This window comes from Sinocyclocheilus rhinocerous, unplaced genomic scaffold, assembly GCF_001515625.1.
Source record: "Sinocyclocheilus rhinocerous isolate Xijiao unplaced genomic scaffold, SAMN03320098_v1.1 scaffold255, whole genome shotgun sequence".
NCBI lineage: Eukaryota > Metazoa > Chordata > Actinopteri > Cypriniformes > Cyprinidae > Sinocyclocheilus > Sinocyclocheilus rhinocerous.
The window spans coordinates 153,616-161,687 of NW_015630029.1; positions in this window are offsets into that span (position 1 = coordinate 153,616).

Sequence of the window (8,072 nt, forward strand, 5' to 3'; positions counted from 1 at the left end):
AAAAGTAAAACAGTTAGTAGCAAATATATCTTAAGAGCTCAACTGCATATTCTAATCAAATTCAACCCAGAAGTACTCATCTATACACTTACATTGTGCCATTTAAAAAAAAAAAGACTGGGAGACAGTGCTCAACTCAAATCAGTCTTTACGGTTTACGGTAATTCTACACATGCTGAATGATCTTCCTTCCTAGGCTAGGAGGTCAAAGCCATCGGCAGGGCTGCTTGAACAGAGAGAACATAGAGAGGAGGTATAAATAGAAGGAGATAGAGAAAAGAATCACAGTGGCACTGGAGACACAATGGCCTGGAGGAAGCAAGTGTGTGAAACGGGAACACACACGGAACAATGCCTCCACTAAAGAGATAAGACAAAAGGCCTGATTGTGTTCCTCTCCTTCCCATCGGAGAGATACGACACGAGTGAACTGCAGTGAGACGTTGTATACATGGAGCAACAATGCTAAAGCTTGAAGCTTCTAAAAAAACTTCTAGAAATGAATATAAAAACTCTCCAAACTGTCTCAATTAGGGGGTTTGAAAAGGTTTGAATTAGAGGAAAGGAAGAACACATGTTAAATCAATTGGCGACAGCGCCAGATAGAAATAAAAACAGACCATCCGATTAATGTCATTCTTGGGGCTGTTCAATTGTAGACTCCTTCACTGCCAAATCCTCATGGCTTTGATATTTGGTTAAACACACCCCCGCTTCTAGACTCCACAGTCCAACTTAATTCTAATTGCAGGAAACGCACAAAACCCCCAAAACGCGTCAACCTATGTGTGATGTCACTCATACCAATAAACTTCTTAGCTCATGGCAAAATAAACCAGAATATACCAGCCTACATGCAACCACTGGGACAAATGAAGTCAGGAACTACTTTAAAAAGAAATTTTACAACCTTTACGTGAGTTAGCGGCGGGATTAGCGCATAAATGTGACAATGATTCCAGAATATTCAGCAAGAAGTAAAAGACAGTAAATAGTATTTAAATTTTTACATTGCAAAACTAACAAGTACATTTTCAAAATTAAATAAAAACAGAAAAAATTTTAATTATTTATATACAGTATATATATACAGTGGGTACGGAAAGTATTCAGACCCCCTTAAATTTTTCACTCTTTGTTATATTGCAGCCATTTGCTAAAATCATTTAAGTTAATTTTTTTTCCTCATTAATGTACACACAGCACCCCATATTGACAGCAGGTGGCAGGCAATTTTAAGTTTGAACACATAATATTTTTTGATATTCAATATTTAAGTATTACGTAAGATAGATAGATAGATAGATAGATAGAACATTTTAACGATATGACCCAAACCCTAAGTGTAAGTTTTAAGGCATTTCAGTTTCTGCGTCCCATAAAAATCAGAAAATGTTTTTAATTTATGCTTGAGTCAAATCTAAAATCAGTCACAGAGAATAATCATTAGCTCAGCAGAGTTTCTGGCTTATGCCTTGCAATTTGCAGCAGTGCTGCCACCTTCTGTTACACTGACTCCATTACAACAAATGAAGCAACATGCATTACATGCTGTTGTTGAAATATTTATAAAAACAGTGTTCAGATACCATATGAGACTGGAAGACTCACAATATGACATCAGTATGTCACTTATGCAGGGGAATATACTTTGGATCTGGACTGCAAGCACTTCGCTTCACTGAAAATTCAAGGGTGTAAATACACAATTGACACAAAAGTGTCTCAAATAAACATACACAGTGATCAAGCAGGCTCACACGAAACACACTGATGTAAGTGAACTACCCACTCATTGTGAAACTATTCAAATTAATTGCATCTGGGGGTCTTTGAGAGGCTTGTGTTCAGCAGCCTCTTACTCTGATTGTTAGGCATTTCTGAGACTTCATCTATTATTTAGAGAAGCAAAGCCATGGATGGGGAGAGGTTTGCCCTTTGAAAACGCACCAGTGCCGTGAGGTGGTCTTCACACCCAGTCCCAGTCACTTACTTATTAAAAAGCCACATTCTCGTTTCTCCACAAGGAAAAATGGAGGACGAATAGATGAAAGAGGGTTAAAATACAGCACCCAAACACTTCTCATGCCTTCAATGAAGCCCTGTCAAAGATGAATTCACCCTATATTTATATACATATCCAGTGTGCTTCTGTACCATATTTTAAAAAAGACAAAAAAAAAATCAGGTTGAGAAACAATAGTAAAGCCAAAGGCAGAGTTAAAAGGAAAGGAAACTCAGCTAAGTCTATCAGTCATCTCCCATCACATCACTGGGGCCATTTTCAGTGCACTGTGCCACTGAGCTTCCAGCTCAAAGGAAGGACATTAAGAAATAGAACGGAAAAAGACAGGGGAACAGTATCTGCTAAGAATGACTTGGAATTTCCTTATCATAAAATGTTTACGACTCTTAAAGGGGTCATATGATGCGATTAAAATTTTTCCTTTCTCTTTGGAGTGTTACAAGCTCTTGGTGCATAAAGAAGATTTGTAAAGTTGCAAAGACTAAAGTCTCAAATCTCCAATGGATTCCACACAGACATAACATGTCTATCATAAAAATGATAATGGAAAAAAAAAATTTGTGTGAAGGTGCAACGATGCACTGATAAGCATACTATCCATTACATTCTGCTTTGTTAAAATTCCAAATTATACATTGTGAAGTATACAATTAAAGGAAGTTCACCCAAAAATGAAAATTTCCTGAAAATCTACACACCAATTTACTGTACAACACCATAATATTGCTTTCTCCATTGGAAAAGGTAAACTTCTCTGAATCAGGAGAGAAATATGCACAGGTCAAGCAATGATTACAAGCAAAAACACTTCTAAACAAAGATGGAATTGAATGTAAGACAAGAGGGAATGGACTTTTTAAAACTCCTTGATGTTTTTTTTTTTCTTACAAAGACACTTTTCACTTCACAAAACGTGAAGTTGTGGATCATTGTAATGTATTTATCAGCTGTTTGGACATTCTGATGGCACCCATTCACTGCAGAGGATCCTTTGGTGAGCAAGTGATTTAATACAACAGGTCTCCAAATCTGTTCCAGGAAACAAACTCATCTACTTCTTGGATGGCCTATGAGGGATTTTTGGGTGAACTATTCCTTTCATAAAATTAAACTTGAAATCAAACATGGCTGAGATTAAAAAAAAAGATTCTCATATTTACTGTATGCAAGTTTGGCTAGTCACTCACCTAATTTAACCTACACCACAGCTGATTATACTAGAGAAGAAAATAATTGTGAATTAGCATTACAAGAGGTAAATGGAGAAGTCACAAAAGTGTCCTACAGAGAGTGTTATCCAATGGCACAGCAAGAGAGAACAATATTCAACCATAAATATTTAAAGAAACAGTTGAAATGCCAGTAAAATGGCCACTTTTAATGGTGTTTCTGCATCCCTTTCTCCTTTTTTAAGTATTTGAAGCTCCACTATCTCTATTAAATTGTAAATACATGGATAAGGCAACTGCTTTCTTTTGTTTCCAAAGTCATACAGCTCTGAAACAACATGATGACAGAATTAAAATTTTGGGGTGAACTGTCCTACTAATTTCATCAATTTAAAACACCATTTTATAACGAAACAAATAGAAATTCTACTGAATATCTGTTATTTAGGTTAAAATCTGACCAAAACTGTTCACTAACCTTCTATTGTGCTAAATATCAGTGATGAATGTAGCATCGTATAATGAAAGGCAGCACATGACCCTGGAGACCAAGTCCCTGCTTTTAGCAAACACCAGCGTGCCTCAAGTCTTCACAGTGGGACAATACTGGGAGCTTCTTTTGAATAAAGAATGTGAAAAAAGCAAAAACAAAAAAATACACACCCTCAGCCTTTCCGAGGCATCCACATTTAAATTGAAAGGGCAAAGGATGCCCATCTCTTTGATTTAAGGAGATGTGGTGTGACACAGCAAGAGTTGGAACTTCACCATCGAATGGTGTCCTGGTGGCCATTTTAACTCCTCTACCAATTCATGCTGTTCATGAATTATGCATTTAGGACAGACATGATGTCTGTTTACAATGCAAAGACATTTATCATACTTAAAAAAATGGGTTATCATTTTTAAACCAAGATAAATTCACCTGATAAGCAAAACTGTGACATTAAGGCTAATTTTGTTTGTTTTAAAACCATTTCATAGTTTTGTTCTATCCCATGAGGCCATAGGAACAGAGGAGCTTTCAGATTCGACTGCAGGTTCCAAGAAATTTGTTCCTTGTCGTTAAAATGTACATATTTAACACCACCTGGGTAAATTATTTTCATGGTTATTGTATGTCAAAGGTCAAAGAACATAGGGGTCAAATAACAATACTTACTCTGAAACTACATTATATGTAAGTATACCGTTTTTTTGCAATGTATCCAACTGACTTCATATGCAACAGTTTATCAATAAAAAGTACTGAACATAAACTCTCTTATGTGCTATAATAATGCAGCAGAAAATGGGTAAGCACAAACATACTGCTTTTTTCCTTTTTTGACATTATGATGATAGGACAGTTTAGAGTGGACAGGAAGTGAAGTGGGAGAGAGTGAGGGCGGGATCAGGAAAGGTCCTCAAGCTGGATTCGAACTATCGGCGCCTTTATTATACTATTTATTTAATCCTGCTAATCTTCCAATGCAACTTGAATTCCGAAAAACAAGGCAGCTGGAATGAAGAGGTTCTTCAAGACAGAACCATAAATCTTGACAATTAGGAACCCTCTCAACATTTAAAGACTGAATAGTAAATTGATCTTTGCATTGCTGTTGTTGTTTACAAAACGCAACTTAACCCAAAACACATAACTTGGCACGTTGATAATCGAATCTGAGGGATGTTGATTTAATACAACAATTCAACAAACAAGAGGTTAATATTGAGTTACTTACATTATTGGCACAATATCGACAGTTACTTTTGCTCAGCCGACAACAGTAGCTCCAACTGACTCCACAGAACCGTTCCTGAATTTTATCACACAGATGGCGTTTCGTTGCTCAATTAATCAAATTCGAACGATTCGAGTGAATGATATAATCACTCGCTCGTAAAAACAGTTCCATGGTTCGTTCCTGAACGCTTTTGAATGAATCAGTTGATGAAATGATTCAATGATTCACCCATTTGTTTTGATCCTGAATGAATCAGTGTTTTTGAACGAATCAGTTGAGTGAATGAATGAAGACAGTCATTTCTCGCCATCTACTGGCGAATTGTCATATAATTAATAATTTACAGGATGTCCTGTAATTATGTATTTTCTATCAAACACCCTTCAAAAACAATATAATTAATATTTGTAAAATTTCAATCTGTGTAACTATTCAGACAGTGGCTCGATCCAACTGTTGGTTCAACAAGGTCATTTAGAAAATGTTTAACCTTCAGTTAGCTGCACTGGTGTTGTTGCCAATGATTAATAGTAGAAATGTGTCAGAATTTAATATGAACGCATACACTGGGCCATGCTCACTGTTTCTAAACACAGGTGATCCAACAACTGAAAAACTGTGCATTGAAAAACTCAAAAGACTTGAAAGCAAACCACAAACTTCAAAACGTTGATCTTCAACCCAGTGGAACCTGGTTGGGCGAGTGCCTGGAATACAAAGCTAAATCAGAACAGCTCACATGCAAAGCTCACACTCACTGCAAAGTTTAGCAAAAAGAACTTTAAGCTTTGCTAGTCAGTCAGGCCGGTGGAGCCTAATGTCTACTGGCAAGCTCGTCTTCATTGAGAAGGAGGACTCTGGACAATTCCCCATTCCTCATGGCCCCTATAAAGTGATTAGATTCCGTGTCAGTGGAACCAGTTAATGGTGATGACAGGGCTAACAGCGAATTAACACAGAAGTCCACAGGCCGAGCTCAACTCGGTCGTGAAAGAAAAGCATTCAGAGGGGGGTGATCGAGAGGGCTTCAACATTTTAATCTGGATTTATGTTGCAGACCTCAGTGGAAATTTTGCTGGAAAACCACACACACACATACAAACGGTTTCTGGAGAAGACCTGCATAAATAAGATCAACATCTTGTCTTAATTCAGAGAAATGGGGTATGCCAAGGGTTGGTGAGAACAACCTGTTCTTTGTTGAACTGTCAAGCCGTGACACCCTTATAATCATAATGAATGTGCAGCTGCACTGCAGGTGAACTGAGCAAACACTCCTTCTTAATTGGCTACTGAAGGAGGAAAAAAACTGATGTTGGATATTTCATAGAAACATTTTACAAGGAACAAGAACATATCAGTATGAAGTGGCCCTAAAAAGTATTCTAACATTTTGGCCAGGCTTAATAATATTAGTATTTCATTAGATATTAAAATATTTATTAGATATAAAATGTTTTTTTTGAGCAACTTTTCATGACTTTTAAACAAATTGACTTTTTTAACCAATGATGTGATATCTATCTATTGCTTTATTCATAAATACATAAAAATGCATGACTTAAAGTTAAAAACATCTGGATGATACAACTGTCCTGATGTATAATAATGTAGAAAAAAAGTCTCAGAAAAAAAAGAAATTGAAAGAAATTATTCACTAATTATTCATATTTTAATTCCTATCAGTTTTATTATCTATCTATTGCTTTATTCATAAATACATAAAAATGCATGACTTAAAGTTAAAAACATCTGGATGATACAACTGTCCTGATGTATAATAATGTAGAAAAAAAGTCTCAGAAAAAAAGAAATTGAAAGAAATTATTCACTAATTATTCATATTTTAATTCCTATCAGTTTTATATTATATATGTTTTTAAATTATGATTTCATTTATTAAGGGAAAAAAGCTGTCCAAACCTGCCTGGCCCTACGTGAAAAAGTAATTGCCCCCTAAATCTAATAACTGTTTGTGCCACCCTTGGCAGCAACAACTGCAATCAAGCTTTTGCGATAACTGGCAATAAGTCTTTCACATCGCTGTGGAGGAATTTTGGCCCACTCTTCTTTGAAGAATTGTTTTAATTCAGCCACATTGGAGGGTTTTTGAGCATGAATGGACTGTTTAAGGTCATGCCACAGCATCTCAATCAGATTTAAGTCTGGACTTTGACTTGGCCACTCCAAAACCTTAATTTTGTTTTTCTTGAGCCATTCAGAGGTGCACTTGCTGGTGTGTTTGGGATCACAAACCACAAACTGACGGCTGGACATTCTCCTTCAGGATTTTCTGATAGAGAGCAGAATTCATGGTTCCATCAATTACTGCAAGTTGTCCAGGTCCTGAAGCTGCAAAGCAGCCCCAGACCATCACACTACCACCACCATGTTTGACTGTTGGTATGATGTTCTTTTTATGAAATGCTGTGTTGGGTTTATGCCAGATGTAACGGGATGCACACCTTCCAAAAAGTTCAACTTTTGTCTCATCAGTCCACAGAATATTTGCCCAAAACTCTTGGGGATAAACAAGATATTTTTTGGCAAATGTGAGACAAGCCTTTGTGTTCTTTTTGGTCAACAATGGCTTTTGCCTTGGAACTCTCCCATGGATGCCGTTTTTGCCCAGTCTCTTTCTTATTGTTAAATCATGAACACTGACCTTAATTGAGGCAAGTGAGGCCTGCAGTTCTTTAGATGTTGTTCTGGGTTCTTTTATGACCTCCTGGATGAGTCGTCGTTGCGCTCTTGGAGTAATTTTGGTAGGCCGGCCACTCCTGGGAAGGTTCACCACTGTTCCAAGCTTTCTCCATTTGTGGATAATGGCTCTGACCGTGGTTCGCTGGAGTCCCAAAGCCTTAGAAATGGCTTCATAACCCTTTCCAGACTGATACATGTCAACTATTTTGTTTCTCATCTGTTCTTGAATTTCTTTAGATCGCGGCATGATGTGTTGCTCTTTAAGCATGCTTCACTTTGTCAGACAGGTTCTATTTAAGTGATTTCTTGATTCAACAGGTCTGGCAGTAATCAGGCCTGCGTGTGGCTAGTGAAATTTAACTCAGCTTTCTAAAATAATGTGGTTAATCACAGTTCTTTCATGATTTAAGAGGAGGGGCAAATAATTTTTCACGTAGGGCCAGGTAG